The following is a 19,660-nucleotide window of genomic DNA, read 5'->3' on the forward strand; positions in this document are numbered from 1 at the left end:
AGTGAGACAGTGCAGTTACTGTCTCTCTCCGAACTGGGTGGCCTGTAGCCTAGTGGCTAAGGTACATGACTGGGACAGCCTGTAGCCTAGTGGCTAAGGTACATGACTGGGACAGCCTGTAGCCTAGTGGCTAAGGTACATGACTGGGGCAGCCTGTAGTCTAGTGGCTAAGGTACATGACTGGGGCAGCCTGTAGCCTAGTGGCTAAGGTACATGACTGGGGCAGCCTGTAGCCTAGTGGCTAAGGTACATGACTGGGACAGCCTGTAGCCTAGTGGCTAAGGTACATGACTGGGACAGCCTGTAGCCTAGTGGCTAAGGTACATGACTGGGGCGGCCTGTAGACTAGTGGCTAAGGTACATGACTGGGACAGCCTGTAGTCTATTGGCTAAGGTACATGACTGGGGCAGCCTGTAGCCTAGTGGCTAAGGTACATGACTGGGGAAGCCTGTAGTCTAGTGGCTAAGGTACATGACTGGGGCAGCCTGTAGCGTAGTGGTTAAGGTACATGACTGGGGCAGCCTGTAGCCTAGTAGCTAAGGTACATGACTGGGGCAGCCTGTAGCCTAGTGGCTAAGGTACATGACTGGGGAAGCCTGTAGTCTAGTGGCTAAGGTACATGACTGGGGCAGCCTGTAGCCTAGTGGCTAAGGTACATGAGTGGGGCAGCCTGTAGCCTAGTGGCTAAGGTACATGACTGGGGCAGCCTGTAGTCTAGTGGCTAAGGTACATGACTGGGGCAGCCTGTAGCCTAGTGGCTAAGGTACATGACTGGGGCACGCAAGGTCGGTGGTTCCAATCCCGGTGTAGCCACAATAAGATCCGCACAGCCATTGGGCCCTTGAGCAAGGCCCTTAACCCTGCATTGCTCCAGGGAAGGATTGTCTCCTGCGTAGTCTAATCAACTGGACGTCGCTCTGGATAAGGGCATCTGCCAAATGCCACTAATGTAATATAATGTAATGTAATGTAACTACACCTGCAGGGAATTACTGCACTTTGACCCCTGACCTTTGCACTTGTGTTTGCAGCACTGCAAGTCACTCTGGATAAGAGGGACTGCTGGCTAAACGCCGGAAATTAAACTGAAAAACATACCATCACAATACTGCAATATATCAGCACAATATATCACTTGCTTCAGTTAAAACCCATTGTTAAACTGCACCTTTGTGAATTATATTTATCATTATATTTTCCAGGCCCCGCATGTGTGTAATATATTGCAGTATATTCCGTGTCTGTGAGGGGGTACTGAAGGGGACCTGCAGAGAGGGTTCACCATCCCTCAGCCCAGTGCAGCACAGCTCCACAGAAACACCGCACTCAAGATTAGCCAAGGATTTTTTTTGGCAGAATTGAGAAAACAGCCTAATTGCCTCTCAATTAGAAATCCCTTTCAGTTTTTCAAAGCCGCAGTAATCTTGAATGACTGCTTGGCAGTAGCGCATGGCGGAGCTGAATTAGCGCAGGAGAATGTGTCAGAGGGAGGCGGGCAGGCCGGGGGGGGGCAGGGGCAGGCCAGGGGGTGGGGGGGGGGGGGGGGGGGGCAAGCTGCCCCAGCTTATCACAGCCCGAGAGCGGGGCATTACGGCTCCTCCCCCCGGAGCAGGGTGCCACTGTCACTCAGGACAAACCCGCCAATGGCAGGAGGCGACACGCGAGCCGGCCACGCCCATGAGCCGGCCACAACCAACGAGCTTGAATCATTGTACAGCTATACGACGTTGCCGGCTTGTCAACTGCATATTTTGAAACCCGCATTTAAGGAAACTCTTCAAGGGTTCTGATTATCTGTATGTTTACACTAGGACTCGGAACTGTACTGTCCTCTCAGGTCCTCTTAGCACTCATACTTGTGTTTGATTTGCACTTCATTGTACGTTGTACCTCTGGATAAGAGCGTCTGCTAAATGCCATGTAATGCAACGTAAACGTTTTAACACACAAATCTTACCAATTGTACCTTTAATGTTACCACGCATCGGGTTGAGTACTGAGCAGAGAAACAATTCATCATTTAACAAGGAACTACATATTGCTGGTGCGGGGTCCACCCCCACAGCAAGCGTTTGTACATTTTCCGGCACTTTCTGTCCCTTTATTTCTGAGAGTGCGGGTGTGTGTGGGGCAGGTGTAAACTCAGGACAGGGACCCTTTCCCGAGCCGCGGGGTGAGAGGGCCGTTCTGTACGTGACTCCTGATTGCCTCAACGAGACATATGGCAGCTTACAGGCCAGCATCTGCTCCCACTCGCACTCAGACGGCTTACTGCACGCCTCTCAGTTTGAAATGGCGGTCGGCGTTTAGCACCGGCTAATTCATTCAGCTGCAGCGCTGCACCGGCATTGAAATGGCCTCCGAAACCAGCCCACCGCTCAGCCACAGCGCTGCGTACACGTCGACCCAAACTGTTCCTCTGTGTGACGGACGCCTCTACGGACGAAGCTCTCTAAAAAGCACAGCAGGATTACAGAGCGGTGCCGCTGACTTCCTGCAATATATGAATACGCAAAATATATACAAATATAATGCAGTACACGGTAAATATGTGGACCTTCGAGAAAATATAATGATACGCACATTTAATAGCTGTGTAATATATTGTGTTAAATGTATTGCAATCGTTTGTACATTTGTCAAAACATTGTGAAGTGTTGCTGTATCTTATTCCTAAATGGACTGGAATATATAGTTGAATATATTGCTGAATATATAGTTGAATATATTGCTGAATTTATTGTTGAATACACTGCTGTTTCTCTGAGGCAGTGGGGCAGGCTCTGCAGCATGCAGGCGTTCTGACATTAGCAGGCCCCGCTGCCGGTGGAAACGCTGCCGTTTTAATCTGGGATCAAGCTGGAAAACCTCCCCCCAAGAGTTCAGTGAAGGTCATCCCCGCGATTAAGCAGAGCGAGGCCCCTCCCCCCCGGGCCCGGCGTGCGCTCTGATTGGACACGCCGTTGCGGGGGCGGGGCTGGGGACACACACACAGGTGTGGGCTGGAGGCCCGGCTCACAGACAGGCAGGGATTTGTAACAGACTGCCCCCCCCCCTGCCCCCCCCACACACAGTCCCACACACTGTCCCACACTGCCTGAGGCCCTGCCAGGCCCTGCACGGCAGAAACCCACAGTAACGAGCATCTCCGTCTCACACGGAGACTTTTCTTATTCATTATACATCCGCTGCTGCATAATTCCAAAATATTGCCAATGAGGTGAGACAGGGGTTCATTTCGAGATTCGCCAAAGGAGTAAGATAATTTCACTTCGTCGTGTGAATTTCATTTCAGGGGTGCAAATGGAATGACTTAACATTCACTTGTCAAGCTAATGTTTTCGACTTGAGAGAAGAGAGAGAGAGAGGAAAAAAGTCAGGACAGGACTGAGATGCTTGTTAAGACCGTCATTTCTCTGCAGTCTACATATTGCGGTGCGCTGCCAGGAGCCTGTCGTCCATCTGTTCCCACACAGTCAGGTCCGGCTGGGGGCAGCGCAGCGTGGTGCCGAACGGGCCCCCTCACTGTTATAATGAGCCCTGAGACTGATGAACACGTCTCAGATCCGAATCAGCCTCTCTCTGCCGCACTCCCAGTTTACCCGCGTCTCGTCTCAGATCTGAATCAGCCTCTCTCTGCCGCACTCCCAGTTTACCCGCGTCTCGTCTCAGATCTGAATCAGCCTCTCTCTGCCGCACTCCCAGTTTACCCGCGTCTCGTCTCAGATCTGAATCAGCCTCTCTCTGCCGCACTCCCAGTTTACCCGCGTCTCGTCTCAGATCCGAATCAGCCTCTCTCTGCCGCACTCCCAGTTCACCCGCGTCTCATAGGCTGGCATGGCCTTCAGGAAATTTTCACAATATTTCAGAAAAGAACATTTTTAAAGCCCCTCTCTGAAGCTATTGCTTGTAGCCCTTATACCTGCCAGTAGTAACCACACAGTCCCACACTCGTACTGTGAATGTTCGTCAGGCAATCACAACCTTCCCGCAACGACAGGACAAACATCCAGATTAACGGCAGGACAAACATCCAGATTACAGTGAAAGTACTAGCAGATGTTTGGATGCCTGCGCAGACGCAGGCTCTGGAGCATGCAGACCCCAGTGTTCAGCCCTCTGTGTCTGTCCACAGAGCCCCTGCTCAGCCTGGTTCCCCAGGACCAGCGCTCCTACTCTCCATCTGTCCTCCAGTACAGACACTTCCACACTGACCCCCCTGCTGCAGTACAGACACTTTCACACTGACCCCCCTGCTGCAGCACAGACACATTCACACTGACCCCCCTGCTGCAGTACAGACACTTTCACACTGACCCCCCTGCTGCAGTACAGACACTTTCACACTGACCCCCCTGTTGCAGTACAGACACTTTCACACTGACCCCCCTGCTGCAGTACAGACACTTTCACACTGACCTCCTGCTGCAGTACAGACACTTTCACACTGACCTCCTGCTGCAGTACAGACACTTTCACACTGACCCCCCTGCTGCAGTACAGACACTTTCACACTGACCCCCCTGCTGCTGCTACAGACACTTCCACACTGACCTCCCTGCTGCTGCTACAGACACTTCCACACTGACCTCCCTGCTGCAGTACAGACACTTTCACACTGACCCCCCTGCTGCAGCACAGACACTTTCACACTGACCCCCCTGCTGCTGCTACAGACACTTTCACACTGACCCCCCTGCTGCTGCTACAGACACTTTCACACTGACCCCCCTGCTGCAGTACAGACACTTTCACACTGACCCCCCTGCTGCAGTACAGACACTTTCACACTGACCCCCCTGCTGCAGCACAGACACTTTCACACTGACCTCACTGACACCCTCCCCTCCCCTTCACTCAATCTCATTTACAACATGGGACACTCATGGGAAAGATTCTACAACCATGGCAGGGAGACGGAACTTTTCAGCGTTACAAATTTCAAACTTCAGTTATTTAGTGTCCGGTTGCTCTGTTTACAGTCTGTGGTTTGTATATATATAGCTGGTTAATTTTATTGAATGCCCAATTCGGAATTCTGAATAAAAGCACAGCCTAAATCAGTGGTCCCCAACCCTGTTCCTAGAGCTCTACCATCCTGGAAGCTTTCACTCTACAAGAAGCACACCTCATTCAACAGCTTGAGATCCTGTTGAGCTGCTAATTGGTAGAATCAAGTGTGCAAAATCTGGGTTGGTGTGAAAATGTTAGATCTCTAGGAAGAGGGTTCGGGACTGCTGGTCTAAGTGAGTATGTGTGCATGCAGGTGAATGGGATGTTCTTTCAGCAGAAGATCGAACCCTGCATCACAGCAGTGGCCTGCTGAGTCTGGCCAGCTTCTGTTCCGTTCAGAGACATTACAATTTTAATGAGATAAGAACACATATTCTTGTACTTCTCCTGTGTCTTGCCATCCTATGAATAGCCACTGCACAGAAAACAGCATTATCCGAACAGTCACCTAAAAATAGCCGGCTCTGTAGGCTGCATCTTGCAGTTGGGGACAGAGCAGCCCTCATGGTTTAGTGCAGCAGTCCCCGGCCCTGTTCCTGGAGATCTACCACCCTGTCGGCTTCCATTTCAAACCGAATTTGGCACACCTGATTCTACTAATTAGCAGCACAACAGGATCTCCAGCTGTTGAATGAGGTGTGCTTTGTTAGGGTTGCAGTGAAAGCCTACAGGACGGTAGATCTCCAGGAACAGGGTTGGGCAGCCCTGCTCTAGCTGTTGAATGAGGTGTGCTGTGTTAGGGTTGGAGTGGAAACCTACAGGATGGTAGATCTCCAGGAACAGGGTTGGGCAGCCCTGCTCTAGCTGTTGAATGAGGTGTGCTTTGTTAGGGTTGGAGTGGAAACCTACAGGACGGTAGATCTCCAGGAACAGGGTTGGGCAGCCCTGCTCTAGCTGTTGAATGAGGTGTGCTTTGTTAGGGTTGGAGTGGAAACCTACAGGACGGTAGATCTCCAGGAACAGGGTTGGGCAGCCCTGCTCTAGCTGTTGAATGAGGTGTGCTGAGTTAGGGTTGGAGTGGAAACCTACAGGACGGTAGATCTCCAGGAACAGGGTTGGGCAGCCCTGCTCTAGCTGTTGAATGAGGTGTGCTGTGTTAGGGTTGGAGTGGAAACCTACAGGACGGTAGATCTCCAGGAACAGGGTTGGGCAGCCCTGCTCTAGCTGTTGAATGAGGTGTGCTTTGTTAGGGTTGCAGTGAAAACCTACAGGACGGTAGATCTCCAGGAACAGGGTTGGGCAGCCCTGCTCTAGCTGTTGAATGAGTGTGCTGTGTTAGGGTTGGAGTGGAAACCTACAGGACTGTAGATCTCCAGGAACAGGGTTGGTTGTGACACTAAAGCCCCTCAGAGACGGTGTCACCGTGCTGCAGGAGCAGCGGGAGCAGGCCGCGCTGTTAAAGACGATGAAACGGCCTGTCAGTCACAGCGATGGGGGGGTGCTTACCGTCCACAGGGGAGGTCTTCAGCCTGGAGCAGAGGCCCGCGGCGCCTCCGTAGGACTCCTGCAGTTTGTGGAGCCCCTCCACGCCCCGGAGCTCCATCAGGGACCGCAGGTCCTGCAGGGAGACCCTGAACTCGCTGCCGTGATTGGCCGTTGCCATGGAGTTCTTCACTCCGCTGTAGGAGTTCTTGGCCATGGTCTTCGAATCCCGATCAAAAAAATAAATACGTAAAAATTAAAAAATAAGTCAAAAAGTGAGCCGGGGGTGGAGTAGGGGGAGCGGGGTGGTGGGGAGGCAGGGCGGAGGGGAGAGGGGGGAGGAAGGAATCCTCAGGGCAAATTCTGCGCGTCTCCCATAAACCGCTCAGATCCCCCGCACAGGTGCCACCACATCCCACGCCAGGTACTGCGAGCTCGACCAATCAAGAGCCATGTCCTTCGGGCCGGGGGGCGTGGCTACGCTGTCATGCCGCCAGGGGGAGGCTCAGGGCCCCGGGACACTCGGCAGGTACAGATCTGGAGAAAACGAGAACACAAAAACACACAGAACAGGTTCAGCTCCCGAACTCACCCCTCAGTCTCCGCGGTTATGAGCAATGGCAGCAGGATCGTGGCAGATGGGCAGCACCAGCCAGGAATAGAACCACACACTGGAAATATGGAAATAGACTGACTGACCCTCTTTGCTTTGCTTAAAAAAAACCTGTTTTAAACCCTGTCTTAACAAGTATTTTAGTCTTGTCATAAGACCGAAGAGCTTATTATTTTCCCTCTCAAGGAGTAATTATTAGCTTGTTTTAAGTTAATATTTGCCTAACAAATGAAATTTTCTTATTTCTTATTTTGTTATTGTTATTCAATCTCGAAATGAGTCAATATTTTTGTCTTATTTAAGCAAAAAAAGTTGAAGAAGTTAAGATTTTAAGTCTCAATTTTGCAGTGTTTTCCATGTCACTCAGACAAGACCTCACACAGCTTTTTGACAGTGGACGCTAACACACTTAGCTCAGCTAACACACTCCTCTGGCTTTCAGCGATACACTTGTTGTGGACACGTTCACAGTACACTGCAGAACACAGTGTCACTCAGGAAGAACGAGGGTCTGGTCTATGGTCGCAGCTGACCTGCAGAACACTGCACTATCACACCGGGGCAGAACGGGCCCGATGTTCGGACTTATGCTACATTTGAGTCATTGGTGGCCTATGATGTAGGGAAAAGTATACAGCTTTAGTCCATCTGGGCCAGCAGGACCCCACTGATCACCACATGGGGCTTTTATTTTGTTCTGTTCAATCTTTGAAGGTGGATCTGCCCGGATCCCGGCGAGGGAGGGCAAAGGTCCCCTCAGAGCTGGGATTTAAGCAGGGATCGGCCAATCAGTGAAGAGAACTGCTGTCCCTCTCACACACACAGCTGAGCCCTGAGTGAGTCCTGCTGTGTGCTACACTCACACTCACAAACACACCACACACACTCACTCACACACACTCACAAACACACCACACACACACACGCACGTATATGTACCAACTCAGACACACACACATACACAGGCACACACGCACCAACTCAAACACACACACACACACACACCACACACACTCACTCACACACACACACACACAAACACACCACACACACTCACTCACACACACACACACACAGCACTTTTTTAACAGAAACAGTTCAGAGGAAATATCTGCCAAGTCAGTTTAAGTGATGAGGGGCTATAATTACATTTATGTTACGCAATATTATCAAAGTGACCAGGGAGAGGGCGGGACTTGAGCTTAAGTGCACTTGTGATTGACACTTTTCACAGGACTGAGTGACACACACAGCGCACAGTGCACTGTGAAGGTAAAACTGTTAATATGCAACTGTGGAACACAACCTCCCCAGAACACAACACCTACTGAAAATATATATCTCCAAGGTGAGAAAACAGTCAACGGTATGCAGGTAAAAAAATGAAAAATCTTGCTGCTATTGTAGTGTTTTTTTTTCCATTAAAAAGTACTTTGTTGTGGAGATGACACCGTGTCTGAGGGGAGGCTGAAGTGCTTCTTCAGAGTCACTGTGAGGCCGACAGCAGCACAAATCAAGAAGAGGGGCCTTTCAGTCCAGAGCATCGCAAAGCACAGACGTCTAACCTGCATCCCCACACACATCACCCCGACTGCAATTTAGGAGCATCGGCGAAACACCCCTCATCTCTTCGCAAACTTTTACACTGCACTCTGGACAAAAGAAAGTAGTCTGACTTACTGCAGCTCGCTGACAAGGTTACAACCCCTGGCTAAATCTTGTCTGGGCAAAAAAAAAAAAAAACGTCAAAACAAGACAGGCCGAAGACGAACAAGAAGCATAGTTCCTGTTTCGCCCGCCGTTGCCGACTAAAACGCACTCACGTAAAAAGTTAACGACCGTTCCCACGGCGACGCCAAGCAGAGGCTGAGGAGGCCAAGGCGGGGTGAAAGGGCGGGGCTACAGAATACAGTGTCTTAAAAAAAAAACATACCTCCGAATGAATATCCGTTGCTGAGTTTCATTGTCGCTGGAAAAAAAAAAAAATCTAAGCGACTCCTTTAAAAAGCACAGGGGCTGAAGCGCTAGCAGCTTCCTGGGAGAGAAGGCTGCCTGATTATCTCAGGAAAGCCTGGCGCTTAATCTAATTAGCCAATCTGTGGCACCAGAAAGGGCCCACACAGACGCTCAGCCCTAAGCCCTCGCTCACAGCTCAGGAGGGGGGGGGGGGCCCAAAACTACCTCCAGCAGTGGCTCCCATTCATACAGCGCATTCTCACTGTGTTGTGTTGTGCTTCACTGTGCTGTGCTGTGCTGTGCATGACAGTGGCCATTCTGCATTCAGAGGATTCCGTTTCATACCTCTCTCAGAATGGGCACTATGGAACGTACCATGTAGGTTACACACAAGGGGGGGGTGGGGGGGGCTAAAACTAAAATGGAGGTTAAGCCAAAAGTTTGGAAAGTAACGATCTATCGAGGTGAAAACACAGGGTGTGCCGATGATTCGTATTTTTGGATGCATGGAAACATGTGCGGGCAGAGGGACAGGAGACACGCTCAGTGAGAGAATGTGTGCACCCTCTTCAGGACTGACCCAAAGTGGTCGCAGAGCAAAGCCTCAATTTCATCAACAACCAATCGTTCAGAGCGAGGTTTCTGTGTTCATGGGAAAGTCCTTGCTTTCAGAAACATCTGGGCTAACTTTTCGTGTTGACATTTGCAACATCTTTCCATCCTTTGGGCTCCAACGCGAAAGAACACTTACGCAACCCCTTCCTCTGCAATTCATTCCAAAATGAAATCCAAAATTCTTTTAGGGGATGTTTTTTCATTTTCAGATTAGAGATCAATGCTCTGCTGAAGACATTGGGCATTTTACTCTCTCCGTCTCTTTCAGTATGACACTCGTCAATTGTTTAATACGGTTTAATTTCTGAGGTTTTGCATTCGTACGGTACAAGTAAAAGCCATCAAGCTATCCTAAAAACAGAATAAAATTTGTCTGCATGCAACAGGTCTCAGGCGTGTTCTTTATTGATGCTTGTGAATCTGATGCACTCATCACTAATGGACTGATGCACATCTATTAAGCCTAAAGTCGATCACACAGTTGCTCATTGCATTGCACAGTTCTTGGTCTGTCCAATAGCAGACAATGTGGGCAGGCATTGATGAATGAACTGATTCTGGGGTTGCCGAGGTAATCTGTCAATGTACTTGTCACAGCTTAATGTGATGACATCATTGTTTCTGTATGACACACAACCGGAGGTCGATATGAGGGTTTTTTGGCTATCCCCGACTGAGTGAAAACACTAGGAATGACTGGTCACTGCTCCACCCGAATGACTTTGGTTTCAAGCTAATTTTGTTGATAAAACAAAAAAACAAAGCCAATAACTACCGCAGCAGAAATCCACACAAACGTGTTAATGTGAAACATTTAAAAGCTAAAATGAAAAAGAAAAGTAAGGGGACATTCCGGACATTCCGGTAACGTTCCCGTCCGTCACATCTGCCTTTCAGTGGCACCTGACCTCGACCTCTGAGTGACCTCTGGTGCCCTCTGGGTGACCTCTGGCGCCCTCTGAGTGACCTCTGGCGCCCTCTGAGTGACCTCTGGCTCTGTAAAACAGACATCATGGCGCAGGTGTCCCCTGAGGCACTACAGCACTCTGGTCCCGACGCTCTCCTCCCGTATAATAAAGTCTCTTCTTCCATCGACTGCAGCGCCCTTAGCAACCGAAAGGCAGCCGTGGCGTGACGGCAGAGTCTTTGCCTCTTGACAACGAGTTTAAGGTTCAAACCATTCCCGTCGCCTTTGTTTCTGTCAAAATTCAGTGATCTCATCCTTCGGTCCACTGACTCACAGAGAACAGTATTGAGAGCCCCACAGCATAAAAGATAAAAGGCAAACGGTAAATGGTTGGCATTTATATAGCGCCTTTATCCAAAGCGCTGTACAATTGATGCTTCTCATTCACCCATTCACTCACTCACTCCAATGGCGATTGGCTTCCATGCAAGGCACCAGCCAGCTCGTCAGGAGCAATTAGGCGTCTTGCTCAGGGACACTTCGACACACCCAGGGCGGGATCGAACCGGCCGAGTGCCAGACGAATGCTCTTACCGCCTCAGCCAATGTTGCCAAGGAATGGTCTCTGAGTGCCAAGCCTGATGTTTCCAATCCGTGTCTTTAACTATTTTTCTCTTGCGTTTCTTCTGTCTGCTGCAGCACGGTCAGAAGTACTGTGCGGATGATGGTGTGATTGCGTCTGAGGCTGTGTGTTCAAGGCCCTCTCCTTTGACTGCAGACCTCATTGTGCTGAATGAGACATGACCTTCAGAGGGAATCCATTCACACCGTCCGCTTCGGAGGACTCCCGACAGTGCAGCAGCAGACAGAAGAAGAAGCGATCCCAGAAACACAAGAGAAATACAGTTAAAGACTGGCGTTTGAAACCCAAAGCGCAGCACCCAAAAGATACGGACCATACCATTACCCCACGGGGGGGGCTCAACAATATTCAGCGTGGATTGAGTGGGCAGAAGGTGATGAGATCACAGACGTGCAAGAGAAACAAAGAAGACAGACTGAAGGTTTGAACCCTCAAGGTTAGGACGTCAAAAGATGAAGACTCTACCATCAGGCCACTGTGTGCGAGGTTGCTGCCGTGGCCAGAAGAATTTGAGACCACAGAAATTGTACGAGAAACAAAAATGAGAAGCAGCGTTTAAACACTTCACGTCTGTGGTCCAGTCACCACCACTTCATACCCACATATCAGAAGATGAGTCCACAGGAATGTAAGAGCACCACAGAGGAAGAGTGAGAATCAAACCTTCAGGAGACAAACGAAGAGAGACGTGGGGGGCTGAACCAGCCAGGTGTTGCTGTGTGCAAGGCAGCCACAAAGGCTGGAGGTAACGGTTATGCTCAACTGAAGCTAACGCTGGAGATGATTCGGGAATCGATTCCCGCTCTTCCCCCGTCTCCTGGGTGGCTGTGCCTTTCAGAAACGCGTGAGGGTCTCGGACCCTGTTCTGTGAGCTGATGTTTTTCTCAGGTCCTCGAGGCCCGACGTGCTGCTGATGGAAGTGCGGTCTCAGTTTCCAGAAACAGGTCACATGTCACAACAGCCAAGATCCCTGACCTGCTGCCCCAGCATCCAGCTGACTCACTGAGAGAAGCTGTTTCAACACACGCAGCCATGTGCTAACACACCGGGCAATATGCTAACACATGCAGCCATGTGCTAACACACAGGGCCGTATGCTAACGCATGAAGCCATGTGCTAAAACACCGGGCAATATGCTAACACACCGAGCTATGTGCAAACACACAGGGCAATATGCTAACACACAGTGCCATATGCTAACACATGCAGCTATGTGCTAACACATGGGGCTATATGCTACCATATAGGGCAATATGCTAACACATCGGACTATGTGCTAACATACAGGGTGTTGTACTAACACACAGGGCAATATGCTAACACACAGGGCGTTGCGCTAACACACAGGGCCATATGATAACACACAGGGTTTTGTTCTAAGATACAGGGCCATATGCTAACACATCAGGCTATGTGCTAACACACAGGGCCATATGCTAACACATGTAGCCATAATCCACATGACCACACACAGACATGAGGCCACGCTGACACACAGTCATGCTCTAACACACGATGAAACGCAGTGACACGCGTGGACACGCACTAACACAAGGCAACGTGCTAACTGCTAACGCAGGCGGTCAAACGCTAACGCTGGTACAGCGGTTCAAAAATAGGCATCCAGCCCTGTGCAGAGCTGAGGAACAGACTCAGAGCACAAAAAGTCGAGCCCAGTCTAGTCCAGTCTGAGAGAGATCACAGGCCTTCCACGGCATGGGACAGAGTGACGCAGGGGTACGTCTCCCACCCCCTAAACACTGGCCCCCCCAAAATACCAAAAATCTACATTTTACCTGCTGCCTGGCAACCAACACTAACTATACCAGCTGGGAAATGGATTCCAATCTAATAAACAAAGTGTCCTGAGGTCAGGGCAGGGGGAAGCTGAGACACACAGACTCAGTGTGGGGTGGCGGGTGGGGTGCGTATGCGTCACATGACCAGGGGTGCTGGGAAACACCCGTCCCGCGGTGAAAGGGATCCCTCCCCCCGCAGCAGCCCTCCCAGGGATCCCTCCGAGCCGGCAGCCGCCTGTGAGGGGGTATTTTTAGCTGCCCCTGCGGCCCCAGACTGCCCCCCTCCCCCCTCTCCGGTGGACCTGTGCCACGCCCTATAAATACGGAGGGTGGGAGAGTAGTCCTGGAGCCCTAGCTGCCACGGTCGGGCCTCGCGACCTGGGGGAGCGCTCCCCGAAAATAGGCCGACCACTTCGCCACAATTACGAACATGTTTAACACTCGTCCACACCAAGGACTATAACTATAACTATGAACTATGAACTCTGAACTATAACTATAACTAAACTGTGAACTATGAACTATGAACTATAGCTATAACTATAACTAAACTATGAACTATGAACTATGAACTATAGCTATAACTATAACTATAACTAAACTATGAACTATGAACTATGAACTATAGCTATAACTATAACTAAACTATGAACTATAGCTATAACTATAACTAAACTATGAACTATAGCTATAACTATAACTAAACTATGAACTATAGCTATAACTATAACTAAACTATGAACTATAGCGATAACTAAACTATGAACTATAGCTATAACTATAACTAAACTATGAGCTATAACTATAGCTATAACTGTAACTGTAACTATAGCTGTAACTATAACTAAAACTATAACTATAGCTATAACTTTAACTGTAAGTATTATAACTATAGTTGTAACTATAACTAAAACTAAAACTATAACTATAACAGTAACTGTAACTATTATAATTATAGCTATAACTGTAACTGTAACTATAGCTGTAACTGTAACTATAACTAAAACTATAACTATAACTATAACTATAACTATAGCTGTAACTGTAACTATAACTAAAACTATAACTATAGCTATAACTAACTATAGCTATAACTGTAACTATTATAACTATAGCTCTAACTATAACTATAGCTATAACTGTAACTGTAACTATAGCTATAACTATAACTATAGCTATAACGGTAACTGTAACTATTATAACTATAGCTATAACGGTAACTGTAACTGTTATAACTATAGCTATAACGGTAACTGTAACTGTAACGATGTGAGTGTCCACACTGACGATCGATAACTATCCCTAAATAGTCCCTCGGCTGTGTCGTCTGCCATCTGACGTTTTTGCCAGCTGGAACAAAAAAAACCCACTCTCAGTGATCCCAAACGATATCGTATCATCACTGTCATTAATAGCTGTGGCCATAGCTCTTGCAGCTCCACGGCTCGGCCAGGGCCCCGTGGGTTTCGGCTGGAGCGTAGGGGCAGCCAGCTCTGCTAAATCTGTCAGAGGAAGCAGGTTCCTCTCCACGCTGGCGTCACTGAAGCAACAGCCTCACAGATGCTGCAACAGCATGTGCCTGCCCCCTCAAATCAACAAGTTTAATTTAGGGATGGCTGTGTGGGTGTTGGGACAGAGGGGTTAGGTTAGGGAGTCTCGCTCCTGTCCCCGGTCCCCTGCGCTCAACAGCAACAAGACAACAAGAGGCTTCAACAAAGGAAGCTACAAATATGTGCCTCTCCCGCCTTAAACTATCATTTAAGGCCCATTTCCTGAACATACCAGACCTGGGTCAAATATGTCATTGTTTTTGGATTCAAATACTTGGGCTGGTGTATTGGAATATATGAAATACTTTCATATATAAGTACCAAAACCCGACCCCTGGGCAGGCTGAATTGCACCAGGCATGATCATTTGAGCACGGAAAAGTATTTGAATCCAAAACAAGTGCATATTTGACCCAGGTCTGGAACATACTGTGAAAAAAGTTAATTGCGCGGTCTGAACAGGGAACGGAAGCAGGAAGTCACAACCACATGCAGACTAACACATATTTATTGGCTGTGCGACATAATGGTGAGGGAACTTGGACTCGCCACTCTTAGGCAGTTTGGCTCCCAAGTGGGTCACTGCTGATATGGCCCAGAGCAGCACACAGTTGGCCTGCATTGGGTACATAGAATAGTCAGCAATATAATTTGTACCTTTTTTTGCTTTCAGGGTTCCTTTGATCCTTGAATGGTCAATGGTAAATGGTCGGCATTGATATAGCGCCTTTATCCAAAGCACTGTACAATTGATGCTTCTCATTCACGCATTCATACACACCCTCACACACACACAGACACACCCTCACACACCAACCAGCATAAATGTCCCTCCACTGTCGCATTGTTTCAGGGAGCGTGAGAGCATCTGCCAACTGCCGGAAAAAAACTGAACATAACCGATGGGGGTCAGAATCACTCCTCTTTTCTCCAAACATCCGGGCGCTACGGCGGACGGGCGCAGCGATCCCGGAGGGTGTCGGGGTGATTATTCAGCGACGGCGTTTCGGAGGTGAGGCTCCGCGCGGCCGAGACGAGCTCCCCCAGCATTTAAACCGCCGGTGTGTACGTTTCGCCCAATTACACCAAACGCCTCCGCCGGGCAATGCGCAGGGCCGGCTAATGCATCAGACTCCGCGGCCGGCGAGCGGGCCTGCTGAACGGAGCGCGGAACAGAACTATATTTAGCGGCCCGTGATCGCCTATGTGTGGCTGAATGTCACCTCTGATTAATGCAACACAAAGACTCTGTTACCTCTTACACGAACAAAAACTACCTCAGCAGCGTGGGGTTAGATTACCGAGTTTCCACATTAGGCCTTCGGGAAAATTACACATTTCTGTCACTGACGGCGCATCGCTGCACTCTGCTTTTGCATTATTGATTTGGGCTCTAGTGCCAATGCCCAGTGTATCTTTACATTAAACAGGGTTTGGTGCAGTTTAAGTACAATAACACTCAACACTCACTCAACACAGAGATGAATTAGCCTCGTCTGCAACTGTCAGTAATCAAACACGTGTGGCGTGTTCGCTTTCCCTCACACACTCCTGCTTCTGTTTCAGTCCGAGCGTGTAGCAGCCCTGAGCCGAGATGAAATCCTGCCACAAAGTCAGGCAACAGCACACAGATACTGTCGTAAACGTGTGTAAAATGAGAAGGAAAAGAAACAAAAAATAAAATATTTCCAGAAGGTAAATCGGGACACTTAAACAAGACCGTTACCAACACTAGTCATTCTTTAAAATAAAAATAAAATTGATACAAACATTCACACAGCATAATTGTATCTCTGTCATAATATTATCTAATTCAAATTGTACTGTAAATACAGGGATCAGTGAATGGCTTAAGTAAATGAATTAATCATGCAGGGAAATTCTATAGCTATCCAACAGCCAAACTGCCTCACCCCATGCGCAGTTCACCATTTTAATTAGAGACACTGCATCAGAAAATATCTGATGATGCAGGAGTGGATGGGACTACTATGAACAAACATTTTTATGTTTTTCTTACAAACAGCCACAAACGCAAATTAACGATTAAACCTCTGATGTAAAGACAATCTGAAAAGCAATTGTCATCACATAAATTTCTCAATATTCCCGTAACTGAAATTAAAGTGGCACTTTGCAATGCAGATGAAACACTTTCCGTGCGCCGAACTTCAATAAAGTAGCTCTCATCCTGCGTTCATTTACTCCTGATCAGGAATAACTGCATCCGTGTTTTGTGGCGCAGAAAATAGCAAACTGAAATACAGTCAAAAGGTCACACTGTCGCATAAAGGAGGCACATAATGAAGCCATTTGTCTTCCAAAACCATTTCGTCGATACACAGAAAGGTACAGTGTATGAGGAGAAAAGGACACCAAGACAACTACGCTGAATATATATTTCTCCATGGATATGAACTCGATTGAACAATTGGGAATAATTAGGAATAATTATTATTGGGAATAATCCACGCACCATAGGCTAAATTCACAAATCCCTTTCTTGTGCACGGGTCACGTGAGGTCACGTCTTTTTTCATTTTGGCAACCACGAATATGTTGAAAATAAGAAAGTTCCATCAAACAAATCAGCGCACACAAGTTTTTTCATGCGACTTGGAACAGCGTTCGGCAATACCTTGACGTAATAATGTGTTGTGAGCAAATCGGCGCTTTAGTGTTGCAGGATGGACGTCAGGTCAATGGTACCCATTCTATAACGAGTGTGAACAATATGTGAGCAATTTTATAACCATCACCCCCGTTGCAATATCACTAGCGGTAGGAAGACTTGGATTAAACTCAAAATAATGATAAAGCAATGCCCTGTCCCCAACTGCCATTGGACCGTATTCGCGATAGGTTGTCTGTCGCTGAAACAAGCCCCCGGGGATAAAATGGCACGATTGTCTCCAGCAGAGCATCTATTTTACTTACGGGGAAAGAGTCTTTGGACTATTTCTATTCAAGGTCACGGGGCGCGTTGCTTCTCATGTTGCATACAAGTGAACGGCTCCGAACGAAGCTACAAGCAAACCTTCAGAGAAATTCAGAGAAATTGCACATGTCGGTCAATCCACCTTCATTGTCTGCTCGCGCTTGGCATTGCAGGGCTACATTACGCGGAAATTCTGATTTAACCAGCCACCTATACTGCAGTTTCTCCCTAACCGCTTCAAGTCGGGATAGTGCACTTGACTGACGCTAATTTTGACGTGTCCCTCAAACGTTATCTAATACATCTACCTGCTCCTGCCAACAGTGACAACAGCGTAACATTTCTATGAATGTAGCAAGTTCTCTTGCTTAATGGCAATAACAATCCACGTCATTTACTTAATAACTGTTGGTGGAGTAGGTAGCATATAAGTTTAAAGGTGATTTTGTACAAGATACACACGTTGGTGAGAGAGAAGTCCTAATCCCACGGAGCTAACGTTACCAACTTGTCTGTCAGTACATTTTAAAACCCTAGTCTTTGACAGCTAATCATGAAAATAATTTTAGTAATTGGGCAGGCATAAAAGTTAACTGAAGCAGGTGATTGGCTGGTCATACTACTTAATGTAAAAAGCGATTGCTACAATCTGACGAAATAGACTATAATAAATCGTATCACTGATTTTGACAAGCAGCGAGCTAGCAATTACATTGATTGTCTTCGATGGCTAACTTGATAATGTCGTGTCATTAATCAATAGATGGCTAGTTTGCTTAATTAATATTTCAGTAGCCGGCTATCTCTTCTCGATGTCGTTCAAAACGAAACTTTCCATCCAATTTGTCAGATTGCGCACCTGGGCGCCTTGCTGCTTACTTAACGTGATATTTCTTGTAGCGCCCATGTTTCCAGATTATTCAGATATTTACAAACAGCCATAACTAGCTAAATCATCGGGGTACTCCATTCATTGATCAGCTAGCTGTGTCTTATCCAGAACCGCAGCTTCCAAGCTAATCTCCCCAGAAAGCTATCCATTTATTTCATAGTTCGTCCACATTTATTCCCAAATTACAGTTGCTACACATGGTAACTGACTGTTTGAGGAAAATACGCTTCCCGGTTGCTTTTATCGACCTTCTTAATTATTTTTAGAATGAGCATCACCTTTTGAGTGCTTTAATCCTTGTGTCGTGCGTGTGACAGATCAACCAGGACAGCCTGCAGCATGCCGGCACGAGCTAACGTTACCTAGCTGGTGTGTTGGTCCTCTCGGTCCAATAACCAGTGAGAGGCGCAAGAAATATTTTCCAATCCGGGAGACAAATGTTCAGAGTTCTTTAGCCCGACTCCGTCCACCAAGACACGGGGGCCTCTCCAAAAAGAGTAGCAGTTCAGCTGCCGTCCTAGCCAACCAGTCCAGGGTCCGTTTCAGCCGGGCTACTGTTGCGCGATTTCACCGAGCGGCCACCCACCAACTTTCCAGCGTCAGTGCGCACTCGCTGCGCTGTGCGCTCTTCATACACTCCGCTGGCAGCAAATAAACTGGCCGCGGCCAGACACTCCAATTATACACAAACCAATAAAAAGAATCTCAAGAGAAACACTTCCCCGTTGTTCCGTTTTAATTCCCAAGGAAATAAACACTTGCGGCTCAACAGTTAGCTCGCTAGCAGGGTGGCAACGCCGCTTCTGCACAGGTAGGCGCAGTTAAAGTGAAAGGCTGTGCAACTGGCTTCACTCGCTGTCAAGTTATATGACTCAAGCGGAGCATTAACAAAACAAAAAAAACAAGATAGGTGCACGAGCACCGACTCCGTTCTGCGACCGTTGCCTCGGTTCCCCTCCGCTCTCGCGCTCGCTCGGTCTAACCACCCCGCACTCATCAGCACCCCCTCCCTCATCCAAAGTGAAATCCCGCCCACTCCACAGCGTCCCGGGGACATGTGATTCGCGTCAGGGGGAAGGGCTTGGACATAAAGTCGGATTCCTATTGGCTTGACAAAAATACCAGTTGCCTGTGGATACGGAGACGTCACCGACTTCATACCCGGACAGGGATTCTCTGGCTTCTTGCCCCGGTTTATCTGTATTGACATAGTTTATATAGAGATGGCTGTTGCTCCTGGCGGTACGACGGTGCTTAAGTGTGGTCTAAGAAACACGTGTAAGACACGCTTCAGTCTGTTTTATTATCTG

General features: G+C 48.3%; 1 pseudogene; it reads right to left on the minus strand.

Moving 5' to 3' along the window:
* LOC133118874 (plasma membrane calcium-transporting ATPase 1-like) overlaps positions 1–19,355 on the minus strand; it is a 54,191-nt pseudogene extending 34,836 nt beyond the window's left edge.
* Positions 19,356–19,660: the final 305 nt, after the last annotated feature.

This window comes from Conger conger, chromosome 19, assembly GCF_963514075.1.
Source record: "Conger conger chromosome 19, fConCon1.1, whole genome shotgun sequence".
Taxonomy (NCBI): Eukaryota; Metazoa; Chordata; class Actinopteri; order Anguilliformes; family Congridae; genus Conger; species Conger conger.